This window comes from Macrotis lagotis, chromosome 6, assembly GCF_037893015.1.
Source record: "Macrotis lagotis isolate mMagLag1 chromosome 6, bilby.v1.9.chrom.fasta, whole genome shotgun sequence".
Taxonomy (NCBI): Eukaryota; Metazoa; Chordata; class Mammalia; order Peramelemorphia; family Peramelidae; genus Macrotis; species Macrotis lagotis.
The window spans coordinates 78,045,429-78,066,460 of NC_133663.1; positions in this window are offsets into that span (position 1 = coordinate 78,045,429).

Here is a 21,032-nt window from a genome sequence, read left to right on the forward strand (position 1 = left end):
AAATAATAGGAATGAAGACATATTTGGAAAAGGTGAATATAGAAAAAATGAACTTTTTAACTGGGCAATATTGCTATTTAAAATTCACTAAAATTTTTATTAGTAATTCAGTCTGTAAATTGTTGTTTCACTTTCCCTCTATGGAAAAGTCAATATCAAATTACAATTTATTTTGGAATTTTGGGATTTTCCATTAGATGACTATCAGTAATTGGCAGGTGTTGGCCTAGATGTTCAAAGTCACTTCACTAATTTATTATAAAGTGTACATGATGTTTATTGAGGTTGAGTTAACTTGCAGTAAAGAGTTACCTTTGCCTTTATCTGCAGGGAGATAAAAGTAAAAAGCCCTGCTCATTTTCCATATTTTGTACCCTCTATTAGAGACAATGAATTGAGACATGTAGCTGCTGAGAGAAAAGAAACCCAGTTCTAACTGATTCTCTACCTCCTAAAAGTCTATTCAGTGATAAATATGAAAACAGAATGAACATGAACAATCTATACCAGTGCTAACGCTTGCTCACAAGTCCAATCCTGTTTGAACTCTCTCACTTGACTAAGTTTTGTTGCCCTACATCAGACAGAAGTCACTGCCAGAGGCTTCAAAGAGATCACTAATCCTTCTCCCCTATGATAATAATAATTACCCAGTATTAGACTCTGGAGGGAAAGAGCCTTCTGTTTCCAGATGGTGACAGACCTTCAAAATGCATCCTATATAATAATTTAACCAGACTGCAGGATATTTTTATCACCAAAGATTTTTATTTGATTTAATGAAAATTACAAACACTATTCCTTTAAAATTTCAATGTATAACCAGTTTTTAACTCCCTTTGTGTTTCTATCTGTGCTTTTCATAGATCAAGATTTTCATAAATTCCATAGAGATAAAACTTATATTTAAAAAAAGACACTATGACTGGAATGGAAATGAATGAATAAGTCAAATATTAGAGTTCCAATCCTACCTCTGGCCTTAGCTTATTTGATGATTTGTTTCTCTTTAAAATGAAGATATAATATTAACTTTTATATCATTACAAGTACAGGAAGGAACACTAGTTTCAACAGAGAAGCAACTCCCTTTACCAAAACAGTAGTTAAAGGACAGAGGGGCAAAAACATACAGTGACTGGACAATGATCTTAGTTATAATAAGGATCACTGGGCAGATTCAAATCCATGTCCAGGTAGATTTGAATCCAGAACTTTGCAAACTTGCATGTCATCTATATACCAGTGAACATGAATAGTAGTGAATAGAAATGCCTACAATAAAAGTCATATAAAGAAAAATAATTTCCCTGAATTAAATGAACATTTCTCAAACTTAGATTTTTAAAAATGTTTATATATTATAGGAATATGAAGAGTATCAATGAATTAACTAACATTCACAGCACAAATTGATCTCTAAACCAGCATTTAGACAACTGTTGTTATATTTCATTATAACCCATCAAGGCATTTTATTTCTTCTCTGACATTTTCTATGATATGAATTGATCAATCACATCTGACTCTCCAGACCCCTATGGACAAAGTCTAAGAGGTTTTCTTGTGGAAGATATCAGAATTGGTTGGCATTTTGTTCTCCAGAATGTCCCCATTGTACAGATGAGGAGCTGAGAAAAAACTGGAATTAAGTGATTTACCCAAGGTCACAGCACCAGTAAGTATCTGAGTCTGAATTTGAACTCAGATATTCCTGTCTCCAGATTTGTTCTATCCCCTTTATCACGTGGATGTCACTCAAAGTTATGATTCATTATTGTTGTTGTTGTTTTGTTGATTATTTATATTTTACTCTTTATAACCCCATTTGGAGTTATCTGGAGTAGCTTGTCATTTCTTTCTCCAGTTTATTTTACAAATGAGGAAACTGAAACAAACAGGGTGAAGTGACCTGCCCAGGGTCACACAAGTAGTAAGTATCTGAGATTGGATTTGAACTTGGGTTCATCTGACTACAAAGTTCAACTCTCTAGGCACCACCTAACTACCTTGAATAGGCATCTTTATTAAAATATCCACATCACTTTGGTCTCTAAGTATCATTTTTAATGGTTTTTTCACTCTGTATCACCCTTGTTTCTCTGGGACAAAAATCTGAGGTATAAATCTTCAGGCTCTTCCATTATGTTAATTGCCTCTAAGAGTGTGTAAAACCAATTGTAAAAAAAAACAACTGATTTTTGATCTTCATATAAAATACACAAAAAATTCATTTTTTTCCTTTGAACTAGTGCCCCAAATCATCAATCATGAAGATACCATCCATCATGGTAGATAGGTAAATATATGTAAAATAATGATCATTATATATATATATAACATATATAATATCTGTATATAAAGATTATATATAGACATTTGGCAATATGTAATCTTTATTATCTTTATTATTATCTATATAGTTATCATGTGCAATCATTATCATTATCATCTATTTATTATTATTAATCTCAGTCTGTGCTCTGTGACAGAGTTGGAATTCAAACCAAATTTCATCATATTTACACTAAGGGTGTTTTACCCAAAGGGCTTTTGAAGAGCAAATTGATCCTCTATGGCCATTGCTAAGGAAGCTGCATTTAATCATTCCTTGGAAAATTTAAAAACAAAGGCACCAAAAGCAATGTCAATGCACATAGATCTATTATTGAGCAAACTCCTGGTTCAGTAGACTTAAACTCAAATTCAGATTCACATACATTTATTAAATGCTCATTACATGTAGAGAACTGGGCTAATTCATTTGTTTAACTAGATACATTTATGACACTAAAAAAATAAAAACAAACCAAACACCCAGCATCATTGTGGAGGCAAAAGAAAATGAGGAATGGGCACTCTGGGAATCAGTGTAAGTCCATGTTTGAAATCAGCATTATCTCAAGTCTCAGTAGTTCTATCCATTGGTGCTCTGGATTTTCAAAAGACTATTTTCTCAGAAGCTTAGAACAAAAACATTGTCAGTTTAATAAACAGAAAGAGAATGACTTTCAAAGCAAAAAGAATTATTTCTTTAATGGGTCTCATCCAAAGACAAATGGGTACAGTTGGAAGCAAGGGGGGGAATTCTTACATATAAAGAACTAATTTCGGTGACACCAACTAGGAAGTGTATTTTTTTGGTTTCCATTTTTTAATTTATTTTTCCAACTATACATAATGGTAGTGTTCAAAAAAATCACCTTTTTAAAATTTTCCCCTCCCTTCTTCCCATGACAGAAAGTAATGTAATATAGGCTATTTATCTATAACTGTGCAAAATACAGATCCATATTAATCAAGCTGTGAAAAGAGAATCACTTTCAAATGGAAGAAAAAATTAGAGCAAAAAAAATGACATAATTCATATGACAACTTTTTTTAAAAATTGAATATAGTAAACTTTGGTCTACATTTAAACTCCAAAGTTTCTTCTTTGGATATGGATGGCATTCTCCATCATGTTTCTTAATATTGTCTTTGATTACTGTATTGCAGAAATGATCAAGTCCATAGTAGTTGGTCATCACTGCATTTTGCTGTTAGTGTGTATCACTGCATATTGCTGTAAGTGTGTGTAATGTTCTTCTGGTTCTGTTCAAGAAGTGCATTATTTTAAGATTAAAAAAATAATAAAATAACTCCTGAAAAAATAAAGTACAGTCATCTATCACAAATGCAAAGCCATTAGGTTTTATTCAGCTACGCATATAATACTAATTAAAGAAATTGGAGCAATGGAAGATGGAAAAGTTTTCATAAGAGAGATGTAGATCAGTGTCTTGACTCATGGGAATAGAAGAAATGAATGGCACAAGAGTTGGGTTCCTGGACTGTATCAAAGAAAGGACAGAAGGCAGGTGAGGAGAAAATGAAAAGGAAGATTCCTATCTGATTGAACCAAAGTATGACAAAACCATGAAGACAGAAATGAGTTAGCATAGAAGACCTTGGTAAGAGTCCCTCAAATTCATGGTCATAATAGCTTGCAAACTCAGACTGTGCTCTGTGAACATAGTTGGAATGCAAACTAAATTTCATCATACTGACACTAAGCTCACCCCAGGCAATGAAATGAAGATGACCAGGGATAGGTATCTCTTTGTGTTTATCCTTTCCTCTGTGACAAAAGTCAAATAATCCCATCATTTTAGGCAAAGTGACCATTGTATAGTACCAATGTTTTATCCTCAAAATCCAATTTAGTATCCTCAAATGAGGATTTTGAACACACTGAAATTTAACAGAACTTAAATTCACCACAACAGCCTTCAAAATTTAGATGAAGTCAAGAAAAATGATAAAGGTCAAAGTCAGCAATTTTTCTGCCAGCATGGTAGATTTTACATAACTATTTTCTATGGTGTGTAACAGCATGCAAAGGAAGGCAAGCAGCTTGGTAACATGTGGGGTCATAGGTTATTTGGAAAAGCAAGGCTTCAGCAGAGAGGCAGCTTTGGAAAAGAATAGGATGATGAACAGAAGATGAGCATAGAGATTGAGGAATACAAGAGTGAGTCACCTTCAGTAAATAGATTTAATCCCAGTAGACTTGTTTGTGCTTGTCCCAAATTCAACATACAACATATTCATGTTAAAGTTAGTCCCCAACTATTCCTCAAATGATAAGAGATGACTCAGGTGGATAGATTTCCTTTAGCAAGTTGACATGATTCAAGAAGAAGCCTGAGCAATTGAGAGCATAGAAAATGATGGCCACCCCATTGAAAAGCAGGATGGAGCTGTGCAAATCATTTGTTCATCTTTCTTGGCTAAACTCCTCCCAAGACCCATTGCTTTCTTTAATTCCCTGTTTCTTCTTGAGTGACTCCAAAGATTGAACACTAAATATTACTTCTAGGGTTGGTTGAACTTGGACCCAGCCCAATGATGGGTTAAAGAGACTGATTAAGAAAAGACTCTGTTCCTGCACTTGCAAAGCTTAAGAATCTAAGGAAAGGCATTAGGTTATGATGTATAGACAAATGGCTAATGAAAAATCATACCTAAGTATAGAAGAGGTTTTTTTTAATGTTTTGTGGTCTGAGAGAGAAAAAATCATTACTTGACTGGGCAGGATTATGAAGGGAGTAGCATTAGATTTGCATTTAAATGACAGATCAAAGGCAGCATTATAGACTTGAAAGTGATTAATTTGGAATCAAAGAATTTGTTTTATAATCCTGATACTACCTGTGTGATCATGAGCAGGTCAATTAAGCCTTAAGTCTCTAAGCCTTAGTTTCCTCATCTGTAAAATGAAGAGGCAGTACTTTTGTTGTTATTCTCCAATGATTCAAAGGTACATTGGAATTAATCATAGTCTCTCAAAATTTTAGCCAAGCTATTAAGTACATACCATATAGAAGGAAAGAAAGATAAAATATATCACAAAGTCTATACTCCCACAGTGCTTTTATTTTCCTGGGAGATGCCACATGTACACAGATAAACATAATACAAAGGTAGAATTGATAGAAGAACTAATAGAGGGAAAGTACTCAGAAAAATTTAAAGAATATTTTTAAGGGGAGGTATTCAGAAAGGCACATAGAGAAGTTAGCAAGAAAAGTGAACCTGAAACTTGCAAATAGCTTGCAACTTAGATTAGAGAAGAAATATTTAAGCATTTGTGAAATATCAGGAACTATGTGAAATGCTGGGAATACCAATAAAATTAAAAAGAATCTTTGCCTGGGGGAACATAATACATACAAGAAAGGTAAAGTATAGAGAGATACCTAGCCTGAGAATTGTGGTGCAGGTGAGAGAATCTAGAGTAGAGTTGTTACAAGAAGATATAGATGCTGAAAGGCAAAAATGAGGTACTGTATTCTTCTTTACATTTAATGAATGTATGCAAATATATATTTCATATTCCATAAGTTATGTCTGTCAGAAATTATGAAATCATCATATCTCTGAGATATCATCTCACCTTTCACACATTTTCTAGAATAATCTTTTTTAAAACATTATTTGCTTGTGTTAATTTATTTTTAGTCACCAAAATCTATAAATCTTTTATAACAAGGAAGTTCTCTGTTAATCAAAGCCAAGCATATCCCTAGCAACTCCTTCTCAGGGGGTTAGTTAGATTCCTTCCTTTCTCCTCTAGACTCTCAGAAGATTCTCAGGATAAGATTCCCAACTGGTCTGCTATATTATAGAAGAATCATATGATATGATTGAGTTTCTTTAGACAATCCCAACTCATTTCCTTTGTGGAGTCATCTTGTTTTATCCAATGACCTCTATTTAAGTTAATAAATCCTTCTTTTTGTGCCCATTGTTATTGACTCAATTGATTCAATTGAGAAATGTATTGAGATAGGACTATTGAGCATTATATACTCCATATGGATATATATATATATATGTATATATACATTGTATCTCTCTCTCTCTCTCTCTCTCTCTCTCTATATATATATATATATATATATATATAGAGAGAGAGAGAGAGAGAGAGAGAGTGAGAGGGGTATATGAGGGTTTGTACATAGGATGAAGACTGACATCTTTTCTGTAACTTATAGTTCTGTCTGATGTACTACAAGTTTAAATGATTTCCCCAATATTATACAGATGCTATTTGTCAGAAACCAAAACTAGCTCTCAGGACCGAGATTATAAATTGCAGAAAAGATGCCAATTGTCATTAGCCAAATACATTTCTCATTGGACTGGTCATACACCAATAGAAACCACAGGTCCAATAAGCCTACATGCACATATACATATGTGATATAATACTACATATGTATATGACCATCATGCATAAGGAATAACCTCTATAATATTTGTATACATACAACTGTGTATGCATACATAAAATTTATATGCATGCATATGAACATATTTATAAGTATATATATATATATATATATGTTGATTGCTCAGTGAAATGGAGCAATAAGTCATACACTCAGTCTTATGAGGTTTTCAAAGTCTCATACCAACTTTAAAATACATGTATTATTATCTTCCACTAGTGGAAACTGAAATTTCTTGAAATTAAATGGCCCATGAACACATAGCTGATAAATATCTGAGCTGAGATTAAGAAGCTCAAGTCTCTAGACTCCATGACCAGTTCTCCCTCCTCAATAGCTTCTATAATCTAAGAAGAAAAGATAGTCATCCTCTCCAGCCCACTCATTTTAACATTTAGAAGTAAAATGAAACAATCAAAATGTGAAATGTTCATTTAAGAATCATCACAATTAAATCTTACGACTAAATTAAAAACTAAAGATTTGGAGAAAATGGAAATGATTGTTCTATAGATGTAATAATTACAGGTGTGTTAAGTAATGAGCCTGGTTCTATCATATATATATATTCTGAATTCAGAACTAACACAGTAAAATGAGTGATAGCTTCTTCAAAGTAGTTACCTTGGCCAGCACATTTACTCACCCCAATAAGTGTGCAATTATTCAAAAAAAATTTGTAATTTCTAGAGTCATAGTGAAAAAAGTCACATAAATTTACAGTCCCAATTCCGTTTCAACCAATAATAGTATTATTTGGAGTGTTCAATAAAGAATCATATAATTCTTTAAATTTGATTCATATGGCTATTCCTATGTTTGACTATTTAGAAATGAGTAAATGCCATTTAATTTCTAGTCTTCCCTCAAATGTGTGATTTCCTATACCTCTAAAGTTGTCTAGCTTCCCTTTAATGCCTTTCTAAAGTTATTTCTCAGAAATTCAGTTTGGCATCCCATGAAGGAATAAAAGAGTCAAAAATAAATTTCATAATTATGTTTAAAGTCGGTTAAGGTATTGGTGATAAAAGTGGGACACTATCATACTCATAATTATTAACAACATCCTAAACAATCACTATGGAAATTTTTCAAAATTTGCAAAGTATTTTTCTTAAAAAAACCCCAAGACTAGTCAGTGGTGGTGCAAAGATTATTATTTCATTTTACATATGAAATAATGGAGATTCTATTCAATGACTAGTTGATTTGCTCATGGTTACACATTCAAATAATAATGAAAATAACTGAATTGAGGCTACAATAATTGGGAAATAATGCAGTGATAGAATGAGCCATAAAAGAAAATATTTCGACCTGGAACAAAGGTGTGAGTGTAGGGGCAAGGAGTTCACCTGGGATATACCTGCTAGGAAGAAAAACATTCCATGAGGGAATATGGATTTTTCTACTCTCCCAAAAGATGGGCTTGTTACTATGGAAAATGGGGGTCAGATGATAGGGTTATGTTATATGTGCTAGAAGAGGCTAAAGTACTCCAATAGGGCACTATGCTAACATTTCACTTTCAGCTAGATGGTGCAGTTGATAGAGCATTAGACCTGGACTCTAGAAGACTGATACTCAAATCCAATCTTCGTCACCTATTAGGAGTCTGCTAAACATGTCATTTAACCTCTTTTTTTCCTCAATTTCCTCATTTATAAAAATAGGGATAATAGCAGCACCTACTTCCCAGGATTGTTATGAGGATCAAGTGAAACAATCGTAAATACTTTACAAACCTTAAAGTATTATATAAATATAATTATTATTCATTGCTATGGTTATTTTTTATTTTTTTGTTTGTTTATCTTATCTTATTACAATAGCCTTGCTGTGAGAGTGAACATAAACCCCCATACCCCCCAGAAAGATGAGAAACTTCAGGAATACAGAGAGAGAAAAAAAGTATGCTTCAGTCTGTGTTCAGATTCTAATTGCTATCTCTGAGATGAGTTGCCTTCTTTATTATAAGTCTACCAGAGAAGTTGCTTCTTTTTTTTCTCACAGTTGATATTACTAGATACATTTCTCTCCACTCTATTCTTTCTCACTCTCATTTATTCTATTCTCTCTCTCTCCTTTCACCTCTTCCTGTTCAAAAATGCATTACATCTGAGTACCCTCTCCCATGATCTTCCCTCTTTTCTATCTCCTACTCCCCACTTCCTTCCCCCCATTCTCCCTTATCCCATCCCTTTCCTCGAGCCATTTCTTTTTTTTTTTTTTGCTTGTTTGTTTTTGCAACAGGGTTAATTGACTGGCCCAAAGTCACACAGTTAGGTAATTATTAAGTGTTTGAGGTCAGATTTGAACTAGTTGAACTGCTTCTGTGGCCAATGCTCCATCCGATGCTCCATCCACTGCACCACCTAGCTGCCCCCTCTCTGAGCCATTTCTGATGAGAATGAAGACTCACTCATTCTCCCTCGCCTTCCCCCATTCCACTCCTTTGTAAAAGCTTGTTTTTTGACTCTTACGTGAAATATCTCAGTCCCTTCTTCCTCTCCTTTCTCTTCCTCCCAGTACTTCCCTTTATCATTCATTGACTCCATCTTTTTACTATATTATACAATTATATTCCACTCCTTCCTGTGCTCTATCTATATATTCTCCTAACTGCTGTTACAAATGAGAAAATTCATATGAGTTATTGGCATCTTTCCCATGCAGGAATACAAACAGTTCAACATCATTAAGTACCTCATAGTTAGTCCTTCTCATCTACCCTCTCTATGGTTCACCTGAGTCCTGTACTTAGAGATCAAACTTTCTGTTCAACTCTGGTTCTTTAAATAGGAAAGTTTGAAAGTCCCCTGTTTCATTGAAAGTCCATATTTTCCTCTGAAAGAGGATGTTCAGTTTTGATGGGTTGTTGATTCTTGGTTGTTAAGCAAGATCTTTTGCCTTCTGGAGTATCATATTCCAAGCCCTATGAGCCCTTAATGTAGATGCTACCAGATCCTGTGATTGAAGAGCCACAGTAGTTGAATTGTTTGTTTCTGGCAGCTATTAGTATTTTCTCTTTGACTTAGGAGTTTTGTAATTTGTCTATAATATTCCTGGAAGTTTTTCTTTTGTGATCCCTTTCAGGAGATGACTGGTAAATTTCCTTAATTTCTATTTTACTCTCTGCTTCTAGGATCTCAGGGAAATTTTGCTGTATTATTTCTTGAAAAATGAAGTCTAGGCACTTTTCCTGGTCATGCCCAATAATTTTTAAATTATTTCTTATGGTTTTGTTTTCAAGTTCAGTTCTTTTCCAATGAGATAATTCACATTCTTTTCTAATTTTATGGGGTTTTTTCTTCATGAGTTTTATTTCTTCCTGAGTTCTTGCAAAGTCATCAGCTTCCCTTAGTTCCATTCTGCATTTGAAGGAGCTATTTCTTCAGAGAGCTTTTTTATTTCCTTTTGCAGCTGGCCAGTTCTGCTTTTAAGGCATTCTTCTCCTCATTTGCTTTCTGTATTGCTTTTTTCATTTAGCCTAAATTGGTTTTTACCATATTATTTTCTTCAGTATCTAATTTTTTGTATTTCTTTCACCAAGCTCTTGACTTGGTTTTCATGATTTAGTTGCATCACTCTAATTTCTCATACCAATTTTTCCTTTACCTCCCTTAATTGCTTTTCAAAGTATTTTGGAGCTCATCCATTGCCTAAGCCCAATTTCTATTTCTCTTGGAGGTTTTGGATACAGAAGCTTCAACTTTTTCATCTTCTGACTATGTGTTTTGGCCCTCCATGGAACCAAAAAAATTTCTATGGTCAGTTTCTTCTTTTTCTATTGTTTGCTCATTTCCTTAGCCTATGACTGATATACTACATTTCCAAAGCTTTGGGGAATTTTGGGGACAATCCAAAGGGACCTTAATTCCTCCAGGGTCTTATGAGAAGCTCTGATTGCTCTCTTGCCTGTGCTCTGGGATGTGGACAGCCACAGGTGGTCCCCTCTGCCCTGGAGCTATGAGGATACCTGCTCAGCTATGGTGGTATGAGGGGCCCATACAGCAACCTGGATCTGAGTGTGGGCAAACAGCAGTGTCCTGCTCCAGGGAGAGTAGAGAGACTTCTGCAGTCTCCCCTGACCCCCTTACCATTTGACTGAGAGCTCTGAAAGTGCTGGGTGGCTCTGTTGATTCCTGCTGCAGATTCTCACTGCAGAGTTGCTCTGAGGCTGGCACTCCACTCTAGTACTTTAGAGTTCTCTCACTACCCCTTCCAGCTGTCCCCAGTGATCTCTGGGCCAAGAAATCTGGAAACAGCCCCCTCTGACGTAGACCCAGGTACCTAGCCTAGCATAGCTATGGCTCTTTCCATCTCCAGGTCCCAGAGAAACAGACCTTTCCTGTGGAACTTCTAATTTGTCTTGGACTGGGAAATTGTATCACTCAGTCTTTCTGTGGGTTCTGTCCCTCTAAATTTGGCTAGAGTCATAATTTGCTGGCTTTTGTAGTTTTGGGCAGTGCTATAGTTATTTTAATTCCTTGAGGCAAAGTCCCCATCTACCTTCAGCTTTTTATGATCCAAACAATATATTTTAAGATACTATCATCATCACTATTCAACTAGGCTACTCGATTATGCTAAATTGATAGGGTTATGGAAGTATTTTCTTGAAGGTCAGGTTGATTATTCCCTTGTCCCTTTTCTTCTCAGTGTATTAACCACACAATAGTTATTACATCATAGTCATGTACATGATACATAATCTTTTTCTTCAGTTAGTTAAGTTGATAAAGTCTATTTGAATCTTTGGATGAAAAGTATCACTCACTATCTATTTATGAGAACCCCCAACACTAGAACAGAACCTTGTTTTTCTTTTTTAAGATCACTGTCTTGTCTCCTTTTTAATCTATGGTAAATGACAAATGCTCAGATTTTCTTTCTCCCTGAGCAAATTCTTTTCCTCGATTACCTAACTATAAATATTCCACATGAATGGAGATGTTTTTCATCCCTTTCACACTTTAGCAATGTAATCTTATCAGTTTCACCTTCAGATTCTCCTGATAATAAGTATCTGTGACACTTCAGTCTATAATTTTAAAATACATATTCCCTGATGTGACAATCAAATCATCTTTGTGGAATATTCCAACCATATCTAAAGTCAGATTGGAAATACCATTAATGTGTCAAAAACTAATTCTATGGGCTTAAATAATGACCTCCTCTATATTAGGCATCTTCTTTCCCCTAAAGCAAACATCCAAAAAACATAGTCTGAATGTTAAAACTATTAATTGATTGTCAACACATTTAGGCTGAAAAGTCCTTACATGTTTGTGAATGACATTTTATCCTTGCCATCAATTGATTTCTTTATGATTGAACACATTTGTTTCACTATGAAATGCATTATAACTGAATCTGTGGTTAATATAAAGAGAGAAGTGGCCATATATATTTTTTAACATATTAACTATAATACATCATTGGGCTTGTTATCTTACTGATGTGGTTGCTCCTTCCATCAGAGTAGGTTTCAAGTAATATCCACTATGAAACTTTAGAACTGTCGTGGTTCAGGAATTCCTTTAGTTCCATAAACAGGCATTGTCAAATACCCTTAAAAAATTCAAGAATTAACTTGAATTAACAAATCTGCTACTCTTTGAAAATTATCTCTACAGTAGTAGTTCCATTTCCAAATGTGACACAGTTTTCTAAGGAACAATTTCTCAAAATGTCTTGATAATGATGAGCTGACTTGTTTGGTTTGCTTTATTTAAAAACAATAACAAAAGCAACTAAGATGCTAGTCAAGGCAAGCAGCACAAAGATTTCCCCCAGTAGGAAATCTATGGGATTATTTTGTTCATGATTTGGATCTCTACAGGGATTTCGTGATAAATGGAAAATATACTTTGCCTCCTATTGTTCTTAGTCAGACTTGAGAGTTTAAGAAACAAAAAGTCCCCACAGTCGATATTCAAGTTAGTTTATAGAACATAGTCATTCATATTAGGAAGAGACAAGACAAGAACACCTGCTTGTCTATGATAATGGTAATATACTTTGACTTGGTTTGAGAAAAGAAGGTCTCATGCATGTCTATCACCCAGCCAAGCACTTAGTTCTGGCCACTGATTCTAGATGGTCTGCAGATGTGAGGGACTTTGTGATTTTATAACAAGTAGGCAGAGGTGCCTGATTGCTCCATAGGCAGACCCCAGTAAGCCTCAAGAACCAGTTATGAGTAATTTCATAGGGTTAAACACAAGAATATGTAGAATCTCTTTGAAGTCAAGAGCTATACTTATAGATATTCATCAGTCATTCTATCTACATTTACAGTTGCCTGAATCATTTTCTAAACTATCTTTCAAAGGATTTTTCCTGCCTTCCCCAAATTTTAAATTAGGTAACACTTAAAAATCTGCCAACATTTCTTACTCCAGGTAACTTTGTGGTGAGTGTTTGCTGGGCCATCCATATACTTTCTTAGAAAAGAAAAGTCTAACCCAATAGGTAGAAACCATTGCTAGCTAATTACAAATGAACATGAAAAAGGGAAGAAGACAAATACACTCAGTAAAAGAAATAGACCAAAACTCACCCAGTCCCTTGACCCTTACAGTCAGATTCATGATTGTAAGGAGCAGAATAAAAAAAAAATTCTGCTTCCCTTGCATATCATTAATTTTAGTGATTGGGGGGCTCTATAAACCAGCAGTATTAACGTTCAATATACAAATTATTGGGAGAAAGAACTAATCATTTGGTTTGGAATGGCTTCTGAATTTACTTAGAGGTATAAAAGAATTCATAATTTCATTGGATTATATAGGAAGATAACAAAAGTCTTTCTGATTAGGTTTACCTGTTTTTCAGGAAATTTCACAAGACTTCCCATCAAACACAAATTCAACCTTCCAGAATACAGGGCTTTTGCCCTGGGAATATAACAATAGAAATCAAATAATGAGGAGGAGGATGAAAATGACAATAAACAATATTTTCATTACACTAAGCTTTGCAAAGTATTTTACAGATGTTCTCTCATTTGATCACAACAACCCATTGAGGTAGCTGCTTTTACGACTACCATGAAGAAACTAAGAGTGAAGGAAGTTAAGTATCTTGTATAGGGTCAGTCAGTCACTAACTCAACTAGCCTTTATGAAGTTCTTACTCTGTATTATGCTAAGCACTAAATATACCCTGAGAGCAGGTGTGAGGCAAGATCTGACCTTGAGTCTTCCTGATTGCAAGTTCAGTACTATACATACAACTCTACTATACACACTACTCTAACTCCTATGAAAGTGAGAAAGAGTCTTAGAGGTCATCTAGACCACTCCTCTAATTTTACAATGGAAGAAACTGAGCCCCAAAGTGATGAAATGACTTGCTCTTGATCACAGAAAAAAATTGTCAAACCTGAGACTAGAATGCTGTTCTCCTAGAACTGTTCTGTTGATCTTTAGGGATGGAACTTTTGGCTTAAGGGTGACCCAGAACTGTTCCTCTGGGTGAAGAAAGCAATAAGTTTGTTATAGCTTCCAACTCTCAGTTAATCTGTCTCAATGTCTTAGATATATTTGCTGCCAAAAATAGTGCAATGAAATTTAGCCCTATTGGAATGTTCTAGAATCAAGGACCTTTGTGCAAAAGAAACAATACTGATGATCAGCAATTCAACAACAGTGTTTATGGAACTTTGAGAGGAAATGCCCTGGATAGCAAATTGTGCACTATTTCCCTCAAAGGTTTCATTGAGTAGATGGGGCATATGTTCCCACTTCAGTAATCACTGACTCAGAAAAAAAGGACAGAAATAGGGTTTCTCAGTCTTTATCCTGGTTTTTTTTTTGGCTATGGATGGCATCCTTCTTTCTAATCCTGCAACTGTTTGTGGACTGAATAAATATGAAAAGGAAGTGGTAAAATTGGAAGGCTATTTGCGTTGAATGCAGAATTGGCTTATAGATTCAATCTTCCCTTGCTCTTGCTATAAGCAGGATTGAATGCTTCAAAGAAACTTATCCATGAAAATATGCCCCTTGTTTATCAATATCTCATGTTCAACTGGCAACTGATACATTTAATGCATCTATTTATAACTAAGATTCCCATCATCTACAAATGAGTAGTTGCTTAGTATATTCTTTCCAACATCATCAGGATATATACATATATATGTATATATATATATACATATATATGTATATATATATATATACATATATATATATGTATATATATATACATATATTTAATGATAGGAAGTAGTGTGCTTTGGGTATAGGTACTGAAGCATCAGGCAGAATTTCTAGAGTATTCAGGTACCCACTAAGCCCTGTGACCATAGAGCATTGTTCTCTGTCCTAACAATCTGCCATGATCACAGATACAAATAGGTGATGCAGAAGGGGGAAAAAGTCCCAGCACACTAGGTAATGCAAATACAGACTGCCAGAGGTCAAATTGACTTTCCAAGGTTGTAACTTGACTCAATTTAGATAACTCTTGGACAAGGGAAATGGAAGGAAGGAGAGAGAGGGAATTATTTTCTAATATACTTAAAATTTCTGCATTAAAGCTAATAAATTATATAACAGACCTTTTCAAATGAATAAAAAATATGTTTCAGGAAGAGTTCCACCACAGTATAACAATGTATTATGAACAGTTCATTTCACAATGCATTTATCCTCATCATGGATCATATTAATAGGTCTATATTCTTGGTGAATCTCAAGGAATATAAAAAAAAATCAGAGAAGATAAAGCAAATCATCCAACTCTAACCTGAAGTGGCTACACTGATTGTGTAGCAGAGTCAGTTTAGACTTGGAATAATGAAATCAGAATACCTGGATATATGTTGTACCTTTGTTTATTACCTGCTTGACATTGCACAAGCCATTCAATTCTGTTAGTTTCAATTGTTTAATTTTTAAAATGAGGACAAACTCACTTTTATCCTTCAAAAAAACCATAAAATTAAAGGAGATAATAGATATGAATGTATTTTGAAATCTCTAAAATTCCCAACAAAAGCTATAAATTCACATTGTATATTTTATAATTTCATTAGTCTCATCTAATTATTCAATTACAAAGGAGGATTATATATATTTTTGTATATATCAAACTAACTTTCCCTATACCATTAATGTCTTTTGGGAATAGACCTAAAATTGGTCTTCCTGAGTTAAATGGAAAGGATCGTTTAGTGACTGTCTAGTTCCAAATGGCTTTCCAGAATAGTTAAACCAATTCATAGCTCCACCAACAGTACATGAATGTGCACATTTTCCCACAACCACATCAACAATGATCATTTTCCTATTTTGTCACCTTTTTCAATCTGATGAGTATGAGGTAGTACAGCTGAGTTGCTTCTGTTTGTATTTAATTTTTAGTCATTTTGCCTCCCAACGGTCTTCAACAAGTATCCACATACATACATACATACATACCTACATACATACATACTGTGGTAACCTTTTAGGGAAACCTAGCTCTGCATTCTACTTTAAAAAATCAATGGGGAAAGGAGAGCAATAACTCCACCATATCCACTTCAGGTATAAACAAGCATTTTGTTAAACAGATCATCTGAAGATCCAAGATGACCTAGATCTTCTCCCAGAAACAATCTCTTACCATTCTCACTATTTCCACTCAGCACATTTCTGGTGTAACTTTCCACTGTGACATCCTGGTGTGCATAATATAAAACAATACAGTCTCCTGGTTTTCAATACCAATTCAGTGTGACTGTTAACAGTCAGTTTCTAAGTAATTTTCTTACAATAACAGTTATGGGTAATTCATTCCTGGCCCCTCCACTGCATTTTCTAACCATATCAAGTATTATCCTGATGGGAAATTAGAAGATGAGAAGGAAAAGACAAAATTGACTACATGTGTAACCTTAAGCAAATCTGCAGATTTCTGTAAATGTCAGTTTCCTCAATTGTAAAGTGAAAAGGGTAGGATTAAGTGATATCTTTTTTTCTTGATCTGATTCTATGATCTTATGTTCTAGATGTTAGATTTTTGGAGATTAAGCTGAATATATCTTTAATATTCCAATCCATATAGAATACTGATTTATCTCTGAGTATAATATTCATTATAGGTAGAAATATTATATATTGATATTAAATACTTAGAAATAAATTAGTAATATATATGTAAAACAGTAATAAATGCAGGCATATGTAAAATTATATGTATTTATATACATATATATATATGCATGTGTGTATATATCTATATGTTGTAGTTAGCATCCTCTAATATCATCCTTTAGGGCATTTCAGGCAAACAAATGTAAACACAACTTTAGACCATTGGGCAGATAGTCTTTCCCTCTGGAGAGGGAAATATCTTAGAAACTGAACCATGTGCTACAATTTTGTTGAGTTGTTTTCAGTTGTTCACCTCTTTGTGACCCCTTTTGGGGTTTTCTTGACAAAGATACTGAAGGAATTTGTCATTTCTTTCTCCAGCTTATTTTACAGATTAGAAAACAGAGGCAAAGAGGGTTAAGTGACTTGCTGAAGATTATGCAACTAGTAAGTCTGAGGCCAGATTTGAATTTAGGACCTTCTGACTCCAGGGATAGTGCTCTATCCACTGCATCACCCCATGTGCAGCAAATATCCTCTGATTTTTTTTTATGGCTCTTTCCTATTGGGTGCTGAGAAAATTTTTTAAAAAATCTAAGGATGGAATATCATCCTGAGTTCAAAAAAGCCAAGAAAGTTAACTGTTGGAAGCCATCTCTTCTTCAGATTAGTATGACACTCCATTATCAGGTTTTTTCTGGCTTAGCAACCAATGGGAGTACTCAATTCTACAATGACTTATACTTTGGCCTGTGTTCCAAGGTATTTGTATATGACTGTTGTTGGGGGGAGAGGTGGGGGTGGGGGGGAGAGTATACAGTATCATTTTTCACTGATATTAATTAGATTTCAAACCACGTTATATATTTTAAATATGTTTAAAAGTTAGAAAGATATACATATATTCCATTTTGTAATTTGCCCTAAATTTGACTATTCCATGAATTTTATATATTTTGAATGGATACCACAAGGTTCAGGTAGTGTTTGCTAATTGATGCTATTATTTTGTTTTCATCCATACTGGGTTGAGGTAATTCTTGCCTTAGAATTCCTCTATCATCAAAACAGACTCACATTCTCTTCATGCCATTTCTGTCTTCCTAGACTAGAATGAACTTTTCCTCTTCCCATCAAAATTTAATTATATCCTCTTCCTCTTTGGCTAGATCTGGGTACTTTCTCCACCAATGAAGATCACAAGCCATCCATATTAAATCATTCTTTATGTTATTTTATTTTATTTGGTTTTTGCAAAGAAATGGGGTTAAGTGACTTGCTCAAGGTCACATAGCTAGGTAATTAAGTGTCTGAGGTTGAATTTGAACTCAGGTCCTCCTGACTCCAGGATCAGTGCACCACCTAGCTGCCCCCATGCTAAATCATTCTGTTGCACCTCTTATCCATGTCTCTTGATATCTTCAATAGAAGATCTACCCAACATTATAGAGACTTTCTTCTGGTTCTTTTTATGTTTTGTTGATATAAGTACAACAGCTTGACTGGTCATATATAACCTTTTATTTTCCTTACATGTCTTACTTTCTTCTTCAATGACATCTATACTATATCATATTGGGAGGGGGTGTTTGCCGTCTCTGATGAACAGTTATTAAATCAATTATTATGATCAGGTTATTAAAAATATACTGCAGCCTACTTAGGTCCACTATAGTATCATTTTATCATAGATCCTAGAACTAAAAACAACTCAAAGATCATTTAATTCAACCCTTTTCTTTTTAATTCGAGAAAACTAAGACCCAGAGAAGTTGTGACTTGACAAATATCACTTAGGATGCAAGCATTTAAATTAGGCTATGAACACAGATCTTCTCACTCTGAACTCAGCTTTCTTTCTGTTAGACCATACTGCCTCCATTGTCCTTTGGTCCACCTACAATTTTGATTCTTTTGAAATCAAAGTAATCTGTGATTTGGAGTCAGATAGGATATATTTAATTAGTGACACAATGGATAGAGTGTTGGATCTGGATTCAAGAAGACTTAAATTCCTGAGTTCAAATCTGATCTCACACTTAAAAGTTGTGTAATCTTGGGCAAGTCAATTAACATCATGTGACTCAGTTTCCTCATCTGTAAAATGAACTGGAGAAGGAAATGGTAAACCACTCCAATACCATCACCAAGAAAACCCCAAATGGGATCATGAGGAATCAGGTACAACTAAAAAGACACAACAACAATAACAAAAAACAAGACATTGCTAGAAAGATTTGGTGCTTTAAAATATATACTTTATATAAAGAACCATGTACAGATGTCCAATGACACGACCAGGACTTGCATGTAATAATGGAACAAAATGAGCCATTCATCCATTTGTCTTTTCTTAGGGAGATCCCTAGGTCAATCATATTTGAGTGACACTTATAAAAGTCTTGAAGTGTTCCAGGGCTTGGTGTAATGTTGACAATGTCATCTTCTAATTAAAGAATGTAGTGGGGGCAGCTAGGTGGCAGCAGTGGATAAAGCACCAGCCCTGGAGTCAGGAGTACCTGGGTTCAAATCCAGTCTCAGACACTTAATAATTACCTAGCTGTGTGGCTTTGGGCAAGCCACTTAACCCCATTGCCTTGCAAAAAAAACCCCCTAAGAATGTAGTGGAACTTGGCACCAATAATAGAGGTACCAAATTCTGCCCAATACCAGTAAGTCTTTGGCAAAACTCCAGAGAGGGGCTGAACCAAATTAATATGGAATTTGGGAACTGTTTAGCAAAACAAATTAAAATAATATGTATCTTTTTTAATCTATATATAAAACAGATAATGCTGATTTATAGTTTTCCAAATCTATGGACTAACAGAGATCTGTTTCTTTTTGCATTTGATACCACCAATTTTCAAGGAATTCCTCTGCAATTATCACATTCTCCATGACAGTTGTGAAAAATTTGGAGAATGTACATTACCCTATTTTATACTAGGCTTATTGTTGATGCTTAGAGCAGCAGAGATAATGTTTGCATTTAGAAAAGTATTGTATATGACCTTAGGTGGAAGTCACCTCATATGGTTCATCACATAATGAAGAGGCAGTTTAAATTTCACAGTTCCATTGCTATTGGTAATGACATATCAGACAATAGTTTGATAAATTAATCTCTACTGATATTAATATCCAATAAGTGATTTACAGGCTACAGTCCATCATCCTTCACCTCCACCTTTTCCTAATTCTTTAAGCTAGCACAGAAAATACATGCAACTTTGATTTAAAAAAAAACACCTGGGTTCAAGTCTAATAATGATAATAATTATAATGACAAGTAACATTTATATTACTCTTACTACATAGCAAACTCTATGTTAAGCCCTTTACAAGATTATCGCATTTGATCTTCACAATAATCATGGGAGGTTATTATTATCGCTACTTATTATTATCCCCATTTCACAAATGATGAAACTGAGTCAAACAGACATTAAGTAGTCTGACCTCAAATTTGAACTCAGGTCTTTCTGTATCCAGGACTAGTATTAAATCTACTGTACCACCTAACTGCCTAATGACTATACAACTTCTAGCAAGTAAAAATATCTATGAGACTCTATTTTCCCACCTGTAAAATAAGGATAATAATTCTTACTCTATCATTTTATAGGCTTATTAATTGTCACTATCAAATCCTTTCATGATGCAAACTTCTACAGGATTAACTATTATTATTATTTTAGCAGAAATCTCTTGGAGTTACAAACTATAATCTAAAGGACTTTTTAGTCTAAGTGGTGAATTTTAGCTATCATGGAAGGAGGAGGGAGAATAAGGAGATTTATCTGATTATATTATCTATTTTTAAAATTTATTTTCCAATTACATGCAAAGATAATTTTCAATATTTTCTACCAACCTCCACATGGCAGCAAAAAAATTTATGTAACTTGCACCCCTGTATAATCCATAAATATATGGATGTTGTAAAAGTCATGTTTTTAAAAGAAGAATTAGAACTAAAGGGGGGGCACTTTGAAAAGGAAAGAAAAAAATATAAAAGAAGTTTTAAAAAGTGAACATAGTATGCATTGTTTTGCATTTAGAAGCCATGGTTTTATCTCTGGATATGGATGACATTTTCCTTAACAGGTCTCTCTCAATTGTCCTTGATCACTGAACTAGTTGCCAATCATACTATCTA